The sequence below is a fragment of the Zootoca vivipara genome, chromosome 14, assembly GCF_965207765.1.
Source record: "Zootoca vivipara chromosome 14, rZooViv2.hap1.1, whole genome shotgun sequence".
NCBI classification, from domain to species: Eukaryota; Metazoa; Chordata; class Lepidosauria; order Squamata; family Lacertidae; genus Zootoca; species Zootoca vivipara.
In genome coordinates this window covers 13845242-13868738 of record NC_142597.1, presented here as the reverse complement: position 1 = coordinate 13868738, position 23497 = coordinate 13845242, and the positions used below count along the sequence as shown (strand labels likewise).

The 23497-nt window shown below is 44.1% G+C and overlaps 1 long non-coding RNA gene across 1 annotated transcript; it reads right to left on the bottom strand.

The window, feature by feature from the left end:
• Positions 1-4945: 4945 nt before the first annotated feature.
• On the bottom strand, positions 4946-6931 carry LOC132593237 (uncharacterized). The gene is made up of 3 exons (XR_009558591.2): positions 6778-6931; positions 5798-5886; positions 4946-4995 (listed from the first exon to the last, which is right to left on the bottom strand). It is a non-coding gene; the product is annotated as an uncharacterized LOC132593237 (long non-coding RNA).
• Positions 6932-23497: the final 16566 nt, after the last annotated feature.

Below are 23497 nucleotides of genomic sequence, written 5' to 3'. Positions count from 1 at the left end.
AAACCTGAAACCACAATTAACAAAATAATATTGGACGGAAAAGAATCCGAAAGAAATCAGAAATGGCTTTGTAAAATTTTATAAACAGTTGTATAAAAAAGCTGAAAAGGAAATCATAGAAAGAATTGAGGAATTTCTGAAACAAAAAGGAGAGCAACATATCCCAACAGAAAAGAAAGAGTGACTAAATGAGATAATAGAAATTGAAGAAATTCAAAGTGCAATAAAAGAACTAAAAAGCAGAAAGGCACCAGGACCGGATGGATTTACAGCAAATATTATAAAGAATTAAAATACACCCTACTTGTACCATTATAAGAAGTAATGAATAATATATTAAGAAAAGGAGAATTACTAGAAACATGGAAATAAGCATATATTACATTAATACCAAAACCAGATTCTGATTTATTGCAAGTGAAGAATTATCTCATTGTTAAATAATGATTATAAATTGTTCGCAAATATTTTGGCAAATAGATTGAAGAAGGTATTGAATGAAATAATACATAAGAATCAAGCAGGCTTTCTACCTGGCCAACAGATGAAAGATAACATAAGGAATATTGTGAATATTATTGAATATTTGACAGCCAGGAATGAAAAGCAAGCGACATTAATTTTTGTAGATGCAGAGAAGGCCTTTGATAATATATCTTGGGAATTTATGATTAAAAATGGAATTAATGGATATTGGACAATCATTTATAAAAGGTATAAAAGCAATATATTCTAATCAAAAAGCAAAATTGATACCGTAGTAAGTAATGTAATATCAGAAAATATCGAAACTACGAAAGGTACAAGACAAGGGTGCTCACTGTCCCCATTATTATTCATTTCAGTACTGGAAGTCTTCCTAAGGTATATAAGGAAAAAATAAAAAAATAAAAGGAATAACATTCGGTTGGAAGGAATATAAAGTGAAGGCCTTTGCGGATGACTTGGTTTAACAATGGAAGAACTGTTAATTAGTGCAAAAGAAGTATTAGAGGAAATAGAATAGTTCGGACAAGTAGCATGTTTTAAATTAAATAAAAACAAAACTAAAATGTTAGCTAAAGATATGAACCCCTTCATGGATCAATGCCTTGTCGTGGCGAAGGGGCTTGAATAACTCAGAGAAGCTATGAGCTATGCCATGCAGGGCCACCCAAGATGGACAGGTCATAGTGGAGAGTTTTGACTAAACGTGATCCACCTGGAGAAGGAACTGGCAAGCCACTCCAGTATCCCTGCCAAGAAAACTCCATGGACAAAGACAACATGCCAGCAAGTTTGGAAAACTCAGCAATGGCCAGAGGATTGGAGAAGATCAGTCTACATCCCAATTCCAAAGAAGGGCAGTGCCAAAGAATGCTGCAACTACCGCACAATTGCGCTCATTTCACACGCTAGCAAGGTTATGCTTAAAATTCTACAAGGCAGGCTTAGGCAGTATGTGGACCGAGAACTCCCAGAAGTGCAAGCTGGATTTCGAAAGGGCAGAGGAACCAGAGACCAAATAGCAAACATGCGCTGGATTATGGAGAAAGCTAGAGAGTTCCAGAAAAACGTCTACTTCTGCTTCATTGACTATGCAAAAGCCTTTGACTGTGTCGACCACAGCAAACTATGGCAAGTTCTTAAAGAAATGGGAGTGCCTGATCACCTCATCTGTCTCCTGAGAAATCTCTATGTGGGACAAGAAGCTACAGTTAGAACTGGATATGGAACAACTGATTGGTTCAAAATTGGGAAAGGAGTACGACAAGGTTGTATATTGTTTCCCTGCTTATTTAACTTATATGCAGAATTCATCATGCGAAAGGCTGGACTAGATGAATCCCAAGCCGGAATTAAGATTGCTGGAAGAAATATCAACAACCTCAGATATGCAGATGACACAACCTTGATGGCAGAAAGCGAGGAGGAATTAAAGAACCTTTGAATGAGGGTGAAAGAGGAGAGCGCAAAATATGGTCTGAAGCTCAACATCAAAAAAACCAAGATCATGGCCACTGGTCCCATCACCTCCTGGCAAATAGAAGGGGAAGAAATGGAGGCAGTGAGAGATTTTACTTTCTTGGGCTCCTTGATCACTGCAGATGGTGACAGCAGTCACGAAATTAAAAGACACCTGCTTCTTGGGAGAAAAGCAATGACAAACCTAGACAGCATCTTAAAAAGCAGAGACATCACCTTGCCGACAAAGGTCCGTATAGTTAAAGCTATGGTTTTCCCAGTAGTGATGTATGGAAGTGAGAGTTGGACCATAAAGAAGGCTGATCGCCGAAGAATTGATGCTTTTGAATTATGGTGCTGGAGGAGACTCTTGAGAGTCCCATGGACTGCAAGAAGATCAAACCTATCCATTCTTAAGGAAATCAGCCCTGAGTGCTCCCTGGAAGGACAGATCGTGAAGCTGAGGCTCCAATACTTTGGCCACCTCATGAGAAGAGAAGAATCCTTGGAAAAGACCCTGATGTTGGGAAAGATTGAGGGCACTAGGAGAAGGGGACGACAGAGGACAAGATGGTTGGACAGTGTTCTCGAAGCTACGAACATGAGTTTGACCAAGCTGCGGGAGGCAGTGCAAGACAGGAGTGCCTGGCGTGCTCTGGTCCATGGGGTCACGAAGAGTCGGACACGACTAAACGACTAAACAACAACAACAAAAGATATGAAACAAGATTTGGTGGATAGGTTGCAACAGCAGATTGGTATAGAAGCAGTAAAAAAAGTTAAGTATTTAGGAATCTGGTTGCCATCAAAGAATATAGATCTATTCCAAAATAATTACACACCGATGTGGAATGAAATTAAGAGAGACCTGGCAATATGGGGAAGGATGAAACTATCCCTATGGGGTAGGATATCTGCTATTAAAATGTATATGCTACCAAAGATATTATTTTTGTTTCAATCAATTCCAATAATCAAGGGGGCAACTATATTTAAGGAATGGCAAAAAACAATTTCAAGATATATCTGGCAGGGGAAGAAACCAAGAATTAAATTTAAATTGCTAACAGATATTAAAGAAAGAGGGGGCTTCGCCCTGCCAGACTTGAAGTTGTATTATGAAGCATCTTGCCTCTGTTGGTTAAAGGAATGGATGTTGTTAGAAAATACAGATTTGTTGGATTTAGAAGGTTATAACAATGGATTTGGTTGGCGTGCATATTTATGGTATAACAAAACAAAAGTGCATAAAGGATTTGGTAACCATATATTTCAAAGGTCTCTATTTGAAATATGGGATAGGTCTAAAAACCTATTAGAACGTAAAACGCCTAGGTGGTTGTCACCTTTGGAAGCAATGAGTGTGAAAAGGATAAATATGAGTAAAAACTGGGTCACATATGAAAAACTAATAAGAGAGGAAGGAAATAAATGGAAAATTAAACCCTAGGAAGAAGTACTGTAAAAGAATACAGTGGTACCTCAGGTTAAGAACTTAATTCGTTCTGGAGGTCCGTTCTTAACCTGAAACTGTTTTTAACCTGAGGTACCACTTTATCTAATGGGGCCTCCCGCTGCCACCGCGCTGCCGCCATGCGATTTCTGTTCTCATCCTGAAGCAAAGTTCTTAACCTGAGGTACTATTTCTGGGTTAGCGGAGTCTGTAACCTGAAGCATCTGTAACCTGAAGTGTCTGTAACCCGAGGTACCACTGTATGTAAATGATTGGTTGCACTATCGCCAAATCAATGAAATGTTTAAAGAGAACTTAAAGGAAATGGATTTGCTCATAATAAATCAAAATTTGAAATTGAAATACTAAATAATAATTCTAAAATACTGTCTAAAATGTACAAATTGCTGTTGGAATGGCATTTGAAAAACGAAGAGGTAAAGTCAGTCATGATACATTGGGCCAAAGACTTTGGGTATAACATACAGCTAAAAGATTGTGGAAAATTGTGGAAAGAAGGAATAAAATTTACAGCATGCAATGCCTTGAGAGAAAATGTGATGAAAATGATATATAGATGGTATATTACGCCTGTGAAATTAGCTAAAATGTATAAAATAAGTAATAAATGTTGGAAATGTAAGGAAAAAGAAGGGGCTTTTTATCACATGTGGTGGGAATGTAAGAAAATAAAAAGCTTCTGGGAAATGATATATAATGAGTTGAAAAAGATGTTGAAATATACATTTATATATATATATATATAAAACCAGAAGCATTTTTACTTGGTATTGCCGGCGAGGATATTAATAGACAAGACAAGAAATTGTTTTTATATGTGACAACAGCAGCTAGAATATTATTGGCACAGAAATGGAAGCAAGAAGAATTACCGATGAAAGAGGAATGGCAAACAAAATTAATGGACTATCCAGAACTGGATAAGATGACAGGAGGAATTCAGATCCGGCAGGATCAGAAGTTCTTCGAGGATTGGAGTAAATACGTGAACTATTTGAAAAACAATTGTAATCAACAGATTACACTTGTAGGACTGCAAGATGTTTTGTAAGGAGGACTATATGAAATATTGCAGGGGAAAATAATGAAAAGGACTATTTGTTATGAACTATTAAAAGTAATAGTGAAAATAATGAAATGCAAGATAAGTGAGAAAGATTGAAAATCGTTAGATGTGGTTGATGGAAGTCCAAGGCTTATAGTCAAAACAAGGTATAAGATAAGAAAAGATGTTATGTAGTATATGGAAAATATATGCAAAAATTAATAAAAAATATATTAATAATAAAAAAAAAATATGAATGATGTTGGATTTAGATCAGAGGTCACCAGCGTAGCCTGTAGGCTCAAGGGTGCCCACAAAAATCTCAGAGCAACCCCAAACACAGCCCCTTGGGTTACCCTTTTATCCCAAGAAAATACATAGATTCCCACCATCCCTTCCCTTTAATACTCACTCCAGCTGACCATCCGGTTGTAGCAGAGCTCATTCTTTTTGGTGATACAACTGCCTGGTTTATTTACACATTTACCATCTGGATCTACCTTGGCACAGGTAAGACATAGGAGAGGTACGTCTGTGGAGGGAAAAAAATAATTTGTTGAATGGCTACAATGTATTGAGTTGGATAAACTGGGTCTAATGCATGAGAAAAAAATTCTTTGGTTACTGTAAACAAAACAAAAAAAACCAACCAAAACCCCCGGGATATTTTGCCAAATTTTAAAAATCCACCCAGACGGAAATGTTAATCTTGAAAAAGTGGATGTATCTGGGAAAGGAGGACATATGGCAACCCTAAAGTAATGATACCCCAAAAACAATCCCAGCTCTGCCGCCTGCGTGTTTACAAAATACCACTGAACTCTTTGGGATTTACTCTGAAATAACTCCACATAGGATTGCAGCCCTGGTTGCAACTATACCTCATTTGGACTACTGTATTTTTCAGTGTATAAGATGAGGGTTTTATAGTATAAAACAAGGTTTAAAAACCAGGGGTGTCTTATACACGGGTAGGGGTGACGGGTGATTGGTTGCAGCTGCAAACTGCAGATTGTCATAGGCGATTTTGTGTGTGATTGTGCACGGCAAGGGTTGCTTTGTGTTGGCTGATGCTGTGGCAATTATGCTTGCTATTTCCTGCTGCTGTTTGTGCTAGTTGCAGCGATTTCAACCATCGTGTTACTGGTTTACTGCATTTCCCCCCCCCCCAAAAAAATAAATCTCAACAACTCTGGGCAATCATCCCCCCAAAAAACCTCAACAACTTTGGGCCACCCCCCCCCAAAAAAGCTCCACAACTCTTTCTTAAACCAGAGTCCCACAAAATAGGGGGCGTGTTATACACGGAAAAGTATGGTATAATAATAACTTACGACTGCTTGCTAAGTAGATAGCGACTACATAACTCAGTGCCAGAGTTTTGTACATCTTCGTTCCCTTTCCTTCAGGGCACACGAGGAAGCTGCAGAGACAAATATCAGAGGAACAGAGAATCCCAAAGCCAGCCAGAGGAAAAAAAATGTATACTAGATGTGCCTTGCTGGCTGAGCCACAAAACCCCCACCATAGTCCAGCATCCTCTTTTCTCAATGACTGACCAGATGCCTATGGGAAGCCCAAAAGGAGGACCTGAGCGTAAAAGCTCTCTCCTGCTGCCTCTGGTGGTAGAAATGGAACACAGCCATCATAGCTAGTTGCCACCCTCTATAAATGTGTAAAACCCATCCAGGTTAGTCCCCATCAATACAACTTGTGGGAGTGGATTCCATAAGTGTTGTGTGAAGATGATTTTTATTTTATTTTTGGGGTCTCTCTCTTTTTTTAAAAAAATAACTTTTTATTGATTTTGCATAATAAAGAAAAACATACAGAACATATTCTCCCCCTTTTTCCAACCCCCCCTCCACAAGCCCCCTTCTGCCACAAGAGAGTCCCATGAAAAGTGGGCAGTCGAAGGTAGTCCATTTTATAATTGGGTTTGTCCCCACCCCACCCTCCCTCCCCCCAGAACCTCCCCCTGCCACCAAGAGGCTCTAGAATGACAAGGAGTGGTGCAAGCCGGGTGTCCACCCAACTATATATCCGAACATACATTAAAAAGAAAACAGACGAACAAATAATACATATCACATTTTCAATCTCTTACGTTGTTTAACATTATCTTGGTGACTTCCTCGAATCCCTTCCTTCTGATTTTCATACTTTCATACTAATAATCATAGCAGATTTCTTCATCCCAATTTAGTCTCTTATTCTTTGAACAAACATCCTAACAATTATACTTAATCTCTAAACTTATCCCTTTCTCTTCTTAACATATTCCCCCCCTGCTGTTTCTCAACTACAGTAGTACCTTTGGTTACGTAACCCTTTGGTTACGTAAACTTCACGTTACGAAAGCGGCAAACCCGGAGGTATCGGACCGGGTTTCGCCATGCACAGAAGCGGTCCTCAGGTCCTCCAAAACGGAACCCATCCACAACCAGAGGTACCACTGTATTGTTGCTGGATACTCACACCAGAAGTTTCACTCTTTAACATTCCTTATGGCAGAATTAAGTGAAGCAATAGCTCCACCAGCTGGAAGCTAAAATCCATGCAAGGTATTGTGATGCTTTCTGTCCAATGCTTTAAAATGTGCCTCTCCATGTTTTTAGGAAGGGGGTCAATGGAGTGAGTGTGCAGAGGATTCGGGAGAGTTTGTTGGTGTGTTGGTGGCTGAAGAAGAAGAGATGAGATATGAAGCTATAAAAGAGGCCTTGAAAATTAATGTAAGAACTTTGAACCTGGTCTGGTAGCATATGGGCAGCCAATGCAAGCTTCTTAGTCAAAATTTAGATACCACTTATCCTCCAGTGTAGGATACTCACCAGAATTCCCTTTTAACCCATTAAAACCAAGTGATAGCTTCACTAGCTGGAAGTTAAAATCCATTAATAGCATTTCAATGTTTTCAGTGCTTTAGCAACCAAACAAAATAATGCTGTGCCTACCTGGGAGATGCATCCGGATGGAGTGGAGGAAGGGAGAGGTCAAGACAGTGTGTAGAGCTCCAGCAAAGCGTTACTAAGGAGACTGGAATGTTGGGGAGGATGGAACTTGAAGCTTTGGGTACCCAGCTGGAGAGTCAGTGAGAGGAGCAAAAAGGGATGAGATGTGAAGATGGGGAAGTGGAGGGAGAGAGGATTTTTTTTAAAAAAAAATGTCCTCTCAAGGAAGCTATCAATGGTTCTAAAAATCATTACAACTTCAATGTGATATAGAAAAATAGGGGTGGTTGGCTTTTGCTGCCCAACTCCCCAAGGGACTGAATCCCTTAATAAATCCAGGGGTCAGCAAAGTTTTTATGGCTTGGGGCGGTTCACGGTCCTGCAGATGTCACAGTGGGCCAGAGTGTGTGTGTGCGCATCTGCACGCATGTTCAAACACTATTTCGATGCTCCTTCCGGCACGGAGGAGCCATGCGCAGCTTCCCATTGGCTCACTATATGCTGGCTTCGTAGATCTAAAAGCAGCCTTCGATACAGTCTCCTGTTAGGCAAAGATCAAAGACGACCCAGATGGTCGCCAGATTCTGTGTACAGATCTGGCGCAGGCCATCCCCCGATCCAAACTAGTTCATCAAGAAAATCCCCAAACTTGGTCCCTCAGGTGATTCTGGGTCATGTCTCTGCGGTAGCTCATCTCAAAGTTTTTAGTGTCTATACGCTTATCACATTTATAAATTTTAAATTTACTGTTGTTCAATGTTTTAAATGTTTGTGTTCCTTTTGGGATTGTACTCCCAAGTGTGTTTTATATGCTGGTCTCCAACCATAATAAATTATCTATCTACCCCTTAAACCTAACCCAGACAGATGCCCCAGAAGGATACTGTGGTCAATGGTACGGAAAGACACCAGGACCAGGGGAATTACCGGTAATGGAGTTATGCTGCATCATTTAATCACTTTCACAAATCATCCACTCAGGTCACCAAGGATTTTTCCACCTCAAACCTAGGCCTGAAGCTTGTTCCATATGCTCACTATCTTCCAATGCCATCTGGATTTGAGAAGCCCCTTGAGTGTGATCTTGTGGATGAACCGGACTCATGCCGCACACAACTAACACATAACAATTTAACAAACCATAGTAACATTTTGAAAACCTGCATGTATGTTTTTGATCAGTGGGGTGGGGATGACGCCCAACTAACTTCTAGTGTGTGCCATCACTGCTGCTTAGCAGGATGTAGGGAAGGAGGGGCAAAACAGTGATGGAGAGCAGCATCTTTACCCTGCCCAGAATCTCACCACCCTTTTATTGTTTGCAATAAACTGAGCATCTCCTCTCTGCAGCTTTGAACATGAAAGCCACAAATGTTATATAGTGAGCTCAAAATTCTTGTTGTTGTTTAGTCGTTTAGTCGTGTCCGACTCTTCGTGACCCCATGGACCATAGCACACCAGGCACTCCTGTCTTGCACTGCCTCCCGCAGTTTGGTCAAACTCATGTTCGTAGCTTCGAGAACACTGTCCAAAATTCTTATCACAAGTGTTTTTCTGACTTAAAACCCATGAGATTTTTATTGCCTCCTGTGCAAAAGGAGAAGCTTGTAAAAACTCAACATTTATGGCATCAGACCACAACAGTAAATATTATTTGTATAGCTTTCGTGCAGTTTTCTAGTCATTATCCAACTTCCGGCTTGACTAGAGGAAAGATGCAGGAGCCTGTATAGGGAATCAAAACAGTTTGACACTGTGGCTTGCTGGTCAGCAGGTGGCAGACTTTGGCTTTGGAATATGTAACTCTGGAGATTTGGTTCAAACATAAATAAATCCTGCAAGCAACGTTCTTGTGGATTCACTCCCACTATACTAAACACACAAGAGTCCATGCATTTTCAAGATGAGTGTTGTACCTCATTATGTGTACAGTTGCATACACAAAGGAATCATATGTAATAAGAGGCATAGCCTGAAAAGCAGGTCTTTATTGGTCACCTTGAATTGCCAGCTCATAAAACTATAGGAGCGGCAATGAAAACTTGGTGAGATTCTAACGCTGCCTAAACCAAAACATTTTGCTTAAAAGATCTCTGAGTTCTTCAAATACAGCATGCCATTATCTCCAGGTGGAATGGGGCATTCTGACCTCTGAGCAATTGAATTCAAGGACAGCTTTTTGGCAGCTCAGGATGTTGTGAAACTACAAAGACAAATGCCTTGGGTTTCTGTGGCCCACCCAGGATAGATGGGAGATCTCTTTTTTAAAAGAATGTGATTGCTAGTGAGCCAACTCTGATACCTGAAAGGCTATCTGCCCTCCCTACCCATGGAAAGGCTGAGCCTCGTAGCAATTTCCCATATCTAACCTGTTAGGGAGTTTTGAAATGATGCTTTATTATTGCTTTCTCATCTCAAGTAATTGCGGCATCGAAGATTTTTTTTGGGGGGGGAGAAGATAATTAATTAGAGCCTCCGCTTTTTTAAATTTCTTATTGCAACCTGCATAATCCTCAAAGACAGAATCCAGAAACTTAGGCTGCATAATCACTATCCCTTTAAAGCACATTCGAAGCATGTTCTCTCCCTCAAAGAATTCTTGGCACTGTAACTTGTTAAGGGTTGCTGGGGATTATGGCGGCTCCCTGGGCACTTTGGAAGTTTCTGAAAATACTTCTGATGATAACACAGAGTGAGCCGTGGGTGGCTGGTTGGTGAGGAGACAACAGTGCCCTTTCCAGTGTACTGAATAAACATGTATCATCAATATTTTTTATTGTTTATAGCCAATCGCCATCACAATACAGTATGAGCACAAATCACACAGCTACAAAAACAAAGACATTTCATGCACCGGACCAAGACTAATCTACAATGTCCAAAATATAGGAACATTCCTTCTCGTCCGCATCCCTACAGTTTGGCACTTGCACTATTCAGAAATGTTGCCCTTATCTTTATTGCCAACAGTGCAAATAGTGCCCACCCTACAGCTGATGCACTAAACGACATCTGCCAAGGATAAACATGTACCGAACAGTTTCAAAATCACATTTGATCTTTGTGTACTGATCCTTAGTACTCTAAGATGCTGTGTTCCATAGCCCCTCCCACCATACACCAAGAGTTTAAGTTTGTAGCTGCGTCCCAATATTGTGTTAATATATTTCTAGCTGCAAACATGAAAAAGATTAGCAGGTCCTTAAACTGTAAATTCATGTAGCCATCGGATCAGGTTGTATCACCTGTCCCATCATTGAAAAACCTTTTTTGATTACCATTTCCCAAAAGGATAGTACTGATTTGCATACCCGCCACATATGGAAATATGAACATCCTCTCCAACATTAAGAACTTGAATGAGTGTTTAACCTGGGGGAAAGATCCTTTCGATCATTTTTTAACTTGGCCTATCTTAAGGCAGGATGAGCCATTGTGGTACCCTCCAAATGTTGTGGATTGCAATGCTCATTGCCCCCCCCCGTCAATATAGTCAACTGTGAGGAAAGATGAGAGTTGTTGTTCAGCAACATCTGGAGGCAACACCTTTGGCTACCCCTGTGTTAATATCAGTTGTTGTCTTCATATTATTTTACTATGCGCATCAATAATTTCCACATCCTCTTTCCCAAATCAGTCATGATTTTATGTGCTTAGATCATACTCCCCTTCACACACACCCATTTATAAACTGAAGAAAAGCAAAACCATAACAGTTTTGAGTCTCTTCTCAGGCGAAAGCTGCCTCACAGATTAGCAGTGCAGAATTAAAATATTCAGAGGAGAAGACAGCTGGATTTTTGAGACACTTACGAGCAGTCTCAAAATCTTAGATTCCCATCCCCCAAATAGCTTCAACTTCAGTTATGCAAACAGAAACAGAAATTAATAAACATGGCCAACTTAGATCCACTAATTCCAATGGGTCTAATTTGTGTACAAGTTAGTTGGATACAACTCTATGTTTCTCCACTGGCCAGCGATATCCCTTTCTTCATGGAGGTATCTCTGTTTCAATACCAGAGCAGAGGAGATCCCTTCTTAATGAAGAAGGGGGCAAGGTAGCAAGTAGGTAACTCAAAGCTTGGTTTGTTGTGGCATTTATTGTGATAAATGGTATGCAGGTGTGTGCTCTTTGCTCCTTCTTATCTTGGTTGGCTCATTTATAATCTGCTTTTCGTCTTCAAATGAAGTCTTACTCAGCCATCACTGCAAACAGGAAAAATTCACATGCGTGTGTCAAGGAGAGGGCAGGAACATTCCTTTCACCCTCTGCAAGTTCAAGGGTGAGTGTCTCCAGTGGGGAGCCTGCTTCTTTCTTTGTAGGCTCTTTGGCAGGATGGAGAACCCTGATTTTTCCAGGGTTCTAAATCAAGCTAAAGCATCCACAGCTACAGGAGGGTTCTATGCTGCAAACAGGCACCACTGAATTCATGGATTGCACTAGAAATGGAGGCAGAGCTTAAAACAAACAAACAAACAAACAATCAAACAACCCTCATACCATGCCGCTCCTCACACTCAGAACTTCCAGTCTGCAGTAACTCCCAAACATGACTTAAGATGTTTCTTTTGCAATAAATGAACTTACATTTGGCAAAATCTGAGGTTGTTTTGGGGAAAGGGGTGACATTCTCAACACCTCCCTCTTTCTCCATTTTCCCCTACTGAGGCCCTTCCAAAATGGCACATCCGCCATTCGAGGAGCCCATTGCAAGGAGGAACTGGAAAGAGAATTTTGAAGTGTGTGTGTGTGTGTGTGTACTGGGAGACCCTGTCCAGTTTTGGAGGGCAAGCATGGAGCCCAGCTTCTTGACAGAGAGAAAGTGCACCTGGCAGCCCTCTGTTCCCGTAGCAACCAAATATGTAAGCTTGTTTCTTGTCGAAGAAACATTCAGCCCAGGAATAAAAGATTGGCTTGGATACTGAAAAGCTGAAGGCTCCAGCCTTTTCTTGTTAACTCCTCTGTAGTGAACCAAATGTAGTGTGAATGCAGTCATTGTGGCTACTAGGGATTGGGGAGAAATCAGGTGCAGTTCACATTTAGAGGCAAACTTATCTAGTAGCAGTTTCTGGAACAATATGCGAACCAAAATACAGCCATCCCACCTTAGATAGCTCAGGCAGAAGAGCATGAGACTCTTAATCTCAGGGTCATGAGTTTGAGCCCTACATTGAGCAAAACACTCCTACATTGCAGGGGGTTGAACTAGATGGTCCTTGTGGCCCATTTCAACTCTACAATTCTATAATCCTTCAATATCTGCACTTCTCTGAATTTTGCAATGCAGTTCTCCAGTTAAATAATGTGTAAGAAAAATGCACATACTGTACAAGGATTACAGCATACATATAAATACATATTGTTATAGGATAGTGGGGGAACAGGAATCCCCCAGATCCCTGAGTGCCAGATTCACCCCCCCCCCCTAGATTCTGGCAGATCTTCCCATGCATGGTGGAGATTCAAGCGGGAGTGCTTAGTGAGTTCTGGTCTCTATAGATTGTTCTCCCGAGACAAAGGTGAGGCCTAGCCAGTTCCTGGAAGTGAGTTATAACCACCCCCAGAGCCATCTGCAATGAGATGGCTCTCCTGTGGCGGGCAAGCCCATGAGGAAAGGCTTCGCTAACTGCAGTGGTCCTTAGTCAACAGCGAGAATCTTTCCTTTTGAGCAACTAGGAAAAGGAGAAAGCAAATCCAGGCCCTCTGTTATTTCATCCCAGCCTCGCCCTGGACTTCAGGGGAAATTCCTTCTCCAGACCCCAATGCCTGTGTCATGTCTCATCGGTTTGGGGCTATTTACCTTTATTTAGCTTCATTTATCCATCAACAAGGCCCCTGAGAGTCCTCAGTGACTGTCCCAAGGATGACTTGGATCTAAATCACTTTGATCTAAATTACAGAGGTCAGGAGAGTAACTGAGGGTGAGGGGAGCTGGAGGATAATCAGAATGTCAAGCAGTCTTAGTTCTGTCTCTTTGAAACCAAAGAGAGTGTGCGTTCTCTGACATAATTATCTTTTCTTCTTTCCCCTCTTGTTTCAGGCAAAGCAGGCCTTTCTTCTAGGACTGGGATGGGGAAACTTTAGCGCTTTAGATGTTGCGGGACTCAGTGCTGTCGGAAGCCGCTCAGGCACACGGAGAGGCAAACATGACGCACCCCGGGGGTGGGGCGTTGCTATGTGGAGCGCATGAAAGAATCGCTACGTAGCGATACTGCACATGTGCGCTACATAGCAGGGGGCCGGCGCCGCTGCTCGCGCTGCCCCCCAAAACACGGAGCTGGGAGCAGCCCGCTCCCCCCGCTCCCCCCTTGCTATGCCCCTGGGTGGACTCCATCTCCTATCAGCCCCAGCCAGCATAGCTCTTGGTCAGTGCTGATGGAAGTTGTAGTACAACTATGTCAGGAGGGCCCTAGGTTCATCATCTCTGTTCTATCATACCCTCCATCATTTATCTGATGAAAATAGGGACGTTCTATTTAACAACAACTTTATTATTTATACACCACTGTCAGGCTTTGGGGAATCGGCTTACTCCCCCGTGGCCATAAATGAGTAGATCAAATGAAAGGAAATTCTTACCAGTTTATTTCCTTAATAAACATAGCGAAGGACGAAAGAAAGCATCTAACCAGAATGGCAGTGCTCCTAATTAAGGTCACTCCCCCCTCCATCCCTATTAATCTACGTCACTTCTACGTCTTGTAATCTTGTGTTTGTACCCTCTGTGCTTTCTGTTCTGACACTTTCTGTGTTTTTTGTGACTTCGGGGAAGGGGGGTGGATACTATCCAGAGACTGTGAATCTGTTCTCTCTCTCTCTCTTCTAGTGTTTCTTCTGCTAGCTGTTCCCCATCCAGTATTTCCCAGCTTCTGCCTTCTATGGCCCTCTGCAAACCACTGTTCCAAATCTATACTGTCCTCCTGCTCCTGGGAAGACCCAGGATCAAGATCAGGAGGAGGGGGTGGCTCCCACTATTCTTCCTCAGTGCAGCCCTGACATCCACCCATTAAACATTTTTTTTTAAATCACTATAAAGGGCTGCCTTCAAAGGTATTCTAAAGGTTGTATAGTTACTTATCTCCTTGGCTCAAGGCTGGCATAACTCCATGCCCTCCAGGATTTCTCCAGTGAAAATAGGGACATCCTAAGACAGGCATCCCCAAACTGTGGCCCTCCAGATGTTTTGGCCTACAAATCCCATGATCCCTAGCTAACAGGACCAGTGGTCGGGGAAGATGGGAATTGTAGTCCAAAACATCTGGATGGCCGAAGTTTGGGGTGCCTGTCCTAAGAAAAAGCAGGACATTCCGGGATCAAATGAGAAAATGGGACAGCATCTGTAAATCCAGGAGTGTCCATGGAAAATAGGAGCACTTGGAGGGTCTGTTCTGTGAGCTTTGCAGTGGCCAAAGGGGGTTAAACAAAATCATGATTCCACTAAGGTCCCAGGTGTGCTATACATTTCAAGTGGTGACATACCATTTCAAACATTCATGCCTTCCTTCAATGAATCCTGTTGTTAAATGTGCTAGGAGGCCCCTATTCCTCCACAGAGCCACAATTTTCAGAGTGGTTTTACAGTCCAACACTGTTACCAAGGAACTTTTCTACCCTGGTAAAGGGGAAATTGAACCAGGTCACCCTAGATATCACAGTGGGAAGGAGTGAAATAAGACCTACAGTGCTATCAGAACAGAACTTTGGGGCAGACATCCAGGACCCCACTCAGCAGAATGAACAGAAAGACCCACAAATGCAGCAGAAAGGCTGGCTTACCACACTTTGAGGTAAGTGCAATAATACACACTATCATTTTAAAAAGCAGCCCAACTCTCTGGTAAGTCTATCAAGTCCGGAGTCTAAAATTGTCTAATGTGTTCTGCTTAGAGTCAGGACTCAGGTCAGTTTGGGGGAAAGCCATGAGGTCTTCATTTCCTGTTAAGCCATTAGCTCAGTGGATGGCCTTCAGCAACGAACCCTCAACATCAAGCCACCGCCACCTGTGTTCGAGGATAATAATATCAGTTTACAATACAGGCGGTTGTAGAGCTTATTGTTATAAATATGAAGCAGTATTCTGTTATGTGGTATTTTGCAAGAAGTGCTTAATGGTTCTGGCAAAATCCAGAAAACCACTGTGTGTGTGTGTGTGTGTGTGTGTGTGTGTGTGTGTGTGTTGGGGGGGCATGGAAAGGGACTTGGATCTCTGGTTGGCACCCCAATGCTATGCTCATTTTGTCAGAACAATCCATACCTGTCAACTGTCCCACTTTGAGCGACACATCCTAGAATTACAGAAGCTACCTTGGCTTCTGATTGGATCCTGGTATGCCCCATTTTTGCTCCCACAAGAGTGTGGCCCTCAAAGGCCCCCATTTTGGGGGGTGTTATGTACTGAGCTGAATCCTAGAACAATAGGATTCAGAATCAGCAGTCTGATTGGTCAGCAGGAGCTACCCAATCCAACTCCAGGTGGAAGTGAATCCGCAACCTGATTGGCCTGCAGGAGCAGCCAATCAGGCGGCTGGCAGAAGTGAATCTGCAACCTGATTGGCCAGTAGGAGCAGCCAATCAGGCTGCAGGCAGAAGTCAATCCACAACCTGATTGGCCCACAGGTGTGCCCTGAAGTAGCCAATCACGCAAGACCCATTGTGTAAATAATGTATATAAGCAGATGGTTTGGGGAAAAGAGCCATTCTTCTCTTCTTCTCCTTGAAGACTATGAGCTGAATAAAGAGCATGAAATTCACTCTCGACTCCGAGTATATTTCAGGGGGCCATGCTCTTGTGTGAGTCACCTGGCTCCTATGAGAGCGCACCCCCCAATGACATGCATTTTGGGGGGCCCTGCTATTGCACAATGACTAACACGGGAGCACGGACATGAAAGACATGTGTCCTTATTTTCCTCTGTGGCATGTTGGACAGTATTACACACTCTTTTTGTTGATCTCAACACACTAGGCATCTAGGTGAAGGGTCCCAGGATCACTCATGGGATCATGCTTCCCTTCTGTTGTTGATCAGTTCTGGCTTTATGCATCAAGGGATCCTTTATCATTTAAAATTTATACAAAGTGAGTGTCATGCATTCTTTCTGGAGTTAATACAATAATAGGAGAAGGGGCATGGGGAGGGAAATCGGGGGCTATAACAAGAGGACAATGCTTTGGGATGAATTCTGAAAAAGAACCTTGAGGGATCAGTGCCAGAAAATATGATTCATAGCCTGGAGAACAGACTTGTTTGACAGGAGAAAAATTGGGTATTGCTGCATGTAACTCGTTCCAAATTGGAACGGGGTGGAATCAAAACCACATTTCTTCAGAGTTCAGACACAGACCGGTACAAAAGAATGCTCACGTAGCCAAACCATAAAAGCCCCTTCAGAAAGGCTGAATATATATGTATATGTATATGTATATGTATGTGTATGTGTATGTGTATGTCTGTGGGGGGGGGGGACCTGACATTAGTAGGGTCACTGAGCTGTGGTGTGGTGGTAAATTTTGAAGTGTAAGATCCCCAATAGCCATGGAAAGTATACACCCTTGTGCAAATTAATTGAAACAAACAATGTAGTTTATTGTACAAAACTCACATATGCATGTACGAAACTCACATATACGTACATTAGTAACAAATATGACCTCTGTTATTTTAAAGCAGCATTTGAACACAGTTTGGCATGGAGTCTACTACCGGTAGTTTTGAACAGTCACTGTTGATTTACAAATTCCTGTACCACACTTGAATCAGCGCCTGAATGAGCTTCTCCATAGTCGTACAATCTACAGCACGGAGGCGACTTTTGCATATAGCCCACAAATTCTCAATGGGATTTACATCCAGGGAATTCCCTGGCCAATCAAGTACCTGTATTTGCTGCTCTGCCATGGATTTCTTCACCACTTCCGATGTGTGACAAGGGGCTAGGTCCTGCTGCAATATCCCAGTACCGTCAGGATACCTATTTCCCAGCTCTGGAACAACTCTCTTTCGTAGAACCTCAATATATTGTGGCGAGCGCATCATTCCTTCTATTGGCTGCAGGTTTCTGACACCATAATGATTGACTGACTTTTAGTGTTTGTTTTGAGTACAGGATTACGAGCAAGATAGAAAACATGCTTTGTTTCAATTAATTTGCACAAGGCATAGCTGCCAAGTTATCCCTTTTTTTAAGGGATTTTCCCTTATGCTGAATAGGCTTCCTCGCGAGAAAAGGGAAAACTTGGCAGCTATGGCACAAGGGTGTACATGCTGTCAGGGCCGGCTTACCCATAGGCTCTAGGGGCGCAGGGCACCCAGGCACTGGGCACCCGGGTGCCCTGCACTGGGCTTTCAGGGGCGCCAGGCTGAGAGTCTGGGGCCAAGATCTGGAGTCCAGGGATTGAAGAGCTAGGCCAGCCGATAGCCGCTGCCGAGAGGAGCAGAGCGGAGGGAGCAGTCATTTATGCTGCAGGTGCTCCAGATGTTTCCCTCCCAAGCCTCTGTGGGGATTGCTCAACAACTCTGAGCTGCCCTCTAAAAAAACCTCAATAACTTTGGCCTCCCCCCCCAAAAAATTGGGGGTGCTTGGCAGTTTTTTGTACCTGGCACCGCATATGCTAAAGACAGCCTCTCTGTCTCTGTTTGATTCTATTCCCCCTTCTCTGACTTTCTGTATGCTGATCTGCCGCAAACAAACTTGAAAGCCTCATTCTCACCTCACCTGATTACCAAAGCAAACAAGGCCTTTCAATTGCCCTGATGTTCCAGCAGATTAAGTCATTGCTTCTGCTCTGAAAAGTCCTGGAGCTGCCCTGCCCTGCCCTCTCATTCTCTCCAGCACACCACAGTCTCTGAGAGAAGCAAACACTCATAAAAGCAACCGAACAAAGGATGTAGGAGTTAAATTGGTGGATTCCGTGCTATGTCACCAGGAAAAGACTCCAGACTCCTGCAAGGAGGGGAGAAATAACAACACAGCCTGCATCCATTTGGGTGGATTTCAAGCATAGGCTGTTAACCTCGTTGTTGTGGGCTATTCCTCATCTCCAATTGATTTGGAAAGTATTTAATTTGGAAAGTATTTGAGACCTGGCTGTTGTTGCCTTTCTTCTTTCTCTTTTTTTCACTGATAGCAGGAGCCATTGAGAGCAGTAAATGGAAAGTATCATTTTGTGTCTCTAAAGGGAAGCACGATAGGTTCTTGGAAATACAAGCTGACCCCAAAATAGGGAAATTGATTCATACACTCATTTAAAACAACTTTTTATTATTATTAAATCATTTGTTCTCTGCTTGCCAAGGCCCAGATGTGGGATGACGAGGCCTTCAATGAAGCTGCGAAGCAAGACCAAGGATGTGGGTTCAGTTTTTCTCACATTTGTTCGAAGGCTTCCATAACTGCATCTTCACCGCTCACCTCAGCTGTTTCATCCATTGTCCGACTAACGTTGTCAAAGGGATAAATACACTTTGGGGTTAAAAGTTTGTTGCTCAGATGATTTCATTAAGGTTACACTTTTGTGTCCATTTTCCTTGCCAAAAATAAAACAAAACAGAAAAGTGGAACAAAAGCCCCCAAGGGGAGAAGAAGCAATCAGATCAGAGGAACTCCCATCAACCAAAGAAAGTGCTAGAAAGCAGAGAGAGTTTTTTTTAAAACCTGAGAGCAAAACTAGATGTGATGTAGAGAAATGTGAAAGCACATTATTTTCCCCAAAGAATTCTGGGAGCTGTAGTTTCTATTCCCTTTGCAGAGCTGCAGTTCCAGCCAGCTGTTAGCAGGCTGAGCCTAGGCTCATTGTAGCAGAATAGAGAGGAAGAGATGGAGAAAGTGGCAATGATTCTCCTCTGACAAAAGGACATACACATGTATATACACATATATGCAAACATGGGTATATGAGGTGGAGACAGAAGTCAAAAGATCTTCATCCATCTAACTGCTTTCCATCCAATTGTGTGCCCTTTGCAGTATGTCTGCATAGGGCACTTCTGGATATACTGTGTGTGGAATTTCACATAATTAAATTGTGTGGCAAGTCCCTCCGATCAGTGAAATAATTGACACGTGACACAGAATTTAAGGGTTAAATTGGGTGGTTCAGGCCACAACTTTATTAATTATGCATGTTGAGCGGAATTGGCTTAGGCGTTGGAACCTATCAGACTAAATCCGACTCCAACCCGTGTGTTGAAGTCCGTGAGAAGTTAACCACCAGAAGGAACCCGGCGATGCAGATCAACCGGAGCTCCTCCTGTGGCCACCGTACGGGGCGTGCCTTACGGCCCTGGCGACTCCCGGCTCTGGACCAAGCCTCGCCCCCGGAATCCTTTAACGGAATTACTTCTCCATATTTGGGCAGGCGATGATGCAATCTGCCCCTCCTCCATCTTATTGTTATGCAAATTTCCAACGCCTAACCGCCACTCGAGCCCCCCCCCCCGGGCTCGCCGCCAATCCGCTCACATGTTATACTAACCAAAACGATTAATTTAGCGTAACCCTAATTAGTAGTTTAGCACTCAGCTAATGTATTATCGGATATTCAAGCATTAATTAATTATTAACCGAGGGGGTGTGGCCCTACTCTCTTGTTCGCCTAATTAAAAATCTACCTCATACAGTACATCTCTTATGCCAGCAATCACGTTCTGTAGCCAGATGTCATTCCCGATAGAAGAAAGGTGCACGCCATCATCGCGATAGAGGGCTGCTTCACTTCGTTTCAAAGTGGGGTGCTGTATAACCCGGCCATTCAACGATAACACTCTGCGGGCCACGAATGAGTTTAAAAGCCTCCTGGAATTGTTCAAGGCTTTAGGGCAACGTCCATCACGCCAACAGCGCCTCTCCAGCAAGGAGGACCACAGTATCATCATCCCCGGAAAACTGTCCATCATAACATCAAAATCTTTGCATATATTTAACCTCAAATCGACCGCGTTGCGGTAAGCTAGGTCGTTTTCACCGAGCTGCACTATAAGAAATTCTGGGGGGCCAAGTGAAGCAGCCCGGGCTTGGATAATCGGTAGCAACTCGCTCCACAGCATGCCCCTTCTGGATATCCAGGACACCTCAACATGTTCTGGGAAGCCGAGTCCGCTTCCCAGACCAACTTCGATTGCCCTTCTCTGGGCCCAATGCACTATACTGTGCCCTGCTATCCAAACCCGGATGAAATGGTAACCTGGAAAATAGAGATGAAAAAGGCCGGGGTCAGTATTGCTACCAGAATCGACCTACGTGCGAATGTACCTTTTGTAGGCGTTCGACTTCCACCTCCCCATCTCCTGGATCCTTTCTGACGACAAACCTAGGTGCATAGCAGAAGTAGCAGCGCCTATTCTAAAGGAATGGGCGGAAAATCCAGTGGGATTGTACCCGCAAGATGCAATGGCTTTGCGAAGTACCCTGGTAAATTGCTGACGGGTAAGCCTAGCACCATCATGGTGAATGAGTAATGGGCCGGGACCTGGCGGTCGGAGGCAAAGATAACGTCTGGTGTCCTTCACTGGACAAGGGCCCGCAGCGCCCGTTGCCGGGAGGCGAATGGTAGCGCCTTTCCCCTTCTGGTCCGTCTTTGACTGGCGGACGTGAACAAGAGCTAGGGAGTCGGACAGTGATAGATCCTGTAACAATATACCCCGGGTGACCCCGTCAGGGTGGTCCTCGCACACCACCTCGCCAACCCTAAGGGCCCCAAAGTAAGCCAACGAAAACGCTGCCGAAAACAGCCGCGCTTCGAATTTGGACCAACAAAGGGTTCTCAATTGCTTATGGATTTGAGTAAGCATCTCAAACGTGATGGGCCGCCGGGAATCAGCCACGGGAGGCTGCAGCCTACGCCAGCCTTCCATTGCTCTACGCAAATGGAAATTATCGCAAGGGTCGGTGAGATAGAGAGATTTCGAGAAAAAGGTGATGGCAGCAGTGTGGATGCCCAGCGTCTTGGCGGCGCGACCCAGGCCTCTGAGGTGCACCACGTATTGCATAACCTCCTCAGGGGTTGGTGGCCCTTCGAGGCGCACCCCAGCGCCCTTCTGCCGGAAGGCAAGGAAGTCTGCCCAAGCCCGTTTGTAGGAGCTGAGGGTAGCAGGGGCCACGGAAGCAAATACTCCCTTTAGGATTTCTCGTTCCCAAGGTTCCATAGATGTTCCGGGAACCTCTCTGGACACTGCTGCGCATCTGGTGCTAATGAGCGGAAGCGGTCCATCTGGAAACGAGACAAAGCATCTGCAACATTATTATCCTGCCCCGGCACGAATTTGGCTGAGAAGTGCATATTTAACTCGAGACTACGCAGCACAAAATGACGTAGGAGGGCCGACACCCTTCCCGTGCGCGACGATTGCCTGGTAAGTACACTGACTACTGCTTGATTGTCCGTGTTGAAGCAGACTCTCCGGTTCCTGAAGTCGTCCGACCAAAGATGCACTGCTACCACTATGGGAAAGAATTCTAAAAATGTTAAATCCCGAGTAATATCTTTTTCCAGCTGGGAGGCCAAGGTTCAGCACACCATCTCCCTTTGAAATATACCCCAAAACCCAATGCGCCAGATGCGTCTGAGTGGATCTGAAAGTCTGAGCGTAGAGTAATGTTATCCTGCCATAAGGATACGCCATTGTAGTTTTCTAGGAAGGTCAGCCAGTTCAGAAGGTCCGCTTTGACCCCTTTTGGCAGACGTGCCCTATGAAACGGTCGGGTTAGCCCCACAGTGAGCCTGGCGACCCTCAGGCAAAAGGGGCGCCCAGGTGAGATTACTCTACAAGCGAAATTGAGATGCCCTAGCAGTGATTGGATTTGTCTCAACGTGACCTTTTTGCGGGGAATGAGCTGTCTAATTAACTCCTTGAGGGCTGCAAGTTTTTCCGCCGGTAAACGCGAGGTTTGCGCTACCGTATCCAATTCAATACCCAAGTACGTCAGTCGAGAAAGGGGTCCTTCAGTTTTATCGGCTGCTAGCGGCACCCCCAGTTCGCTCGTAAGGGAAGCAAAGGCCTCCATGAGGCCTGCGCAGTCGGTAGTGTGCGCTCCTCCCACGAAAAGGAAGTCGTCCAGGTAATGCGTGACACCAGACAGGCCAGTCCTAGCGCGCAGGGCCCAATCCAAGAATGTGCTAAATGCTTCAAAGGCCGAACATGCGACGGAACATCCCATGGGCATAGCTTTGTCGATGAAATAAGCGCCTCCGAACCTAAAACCCAACCATTTGTAGTCGTGGGGGTGTACAGGAAGGAGGCGGAAGGCCGATTCGATATCGCACTTCGCCATCAGGGCCCCTTTGCCAAACTGGCGAACCAGCTTCACGGCGTGGTCAAAGGAGGCGTATTTCACCGTACAGAGCTCTTGCGGGATACCGTCATTAACTGAGCTACCCCTAGGGTGAGAAAGATTATGAATTAACCTAAATTCTCCTGGGGCCTTTTTCGGAACTATGCCTAGCGGGGAAATGTGGAGGTCGGCTATGGGAGAAGTTAAAAATGGGCCCGCGACTCGCCCTGCCGATAGTTCCTTATTTATTTTCTTGATGGCTATGTCGGGACGCTCCCTAACTGACTTCTGATTTGGTGGGTCGGTTGTGGAAGGCGGGATCTGAACGGGGATACGAAAACCTGAGGAGAAACCCTCCTCAAGGTACACCGCCGCAGATCTGTTAGGGTATAGGGCTAGCAGCTTTTTTAAGGGGTTAAGTTTTACAGGGGAGTAGGCCATGGCTAGAGAACAGTTAGAATCTATTATGTCCTGAGGATGGTCCGTGAGAGGCACCGGGGGGGTATCTGGGGCCCTGGTGAGAATTGCCCTTGGCCCCCCGAAAGGACTGCTTCCCTTTGAAGCAGGATACCCCCGGATGCTGACCCAAACACTTCTCACACTCATGAACATATTTGCAGTTGGGCCTCTGGCAGAGGCCCTTATTGAACTCCCAACAGACCCTACGCCGCGGGTCTTTTTTGGGCTCAAACCTGCCTGCTTTTGGGGGGTCAGTTTGTTTTTTCTCGACATACGGCACTACATGGTTACTCCAGTAGTGTTGGTGGCGCTGATCCCAGCGCGTTTTTGGGTTTTTTGAAGCATTCCGGC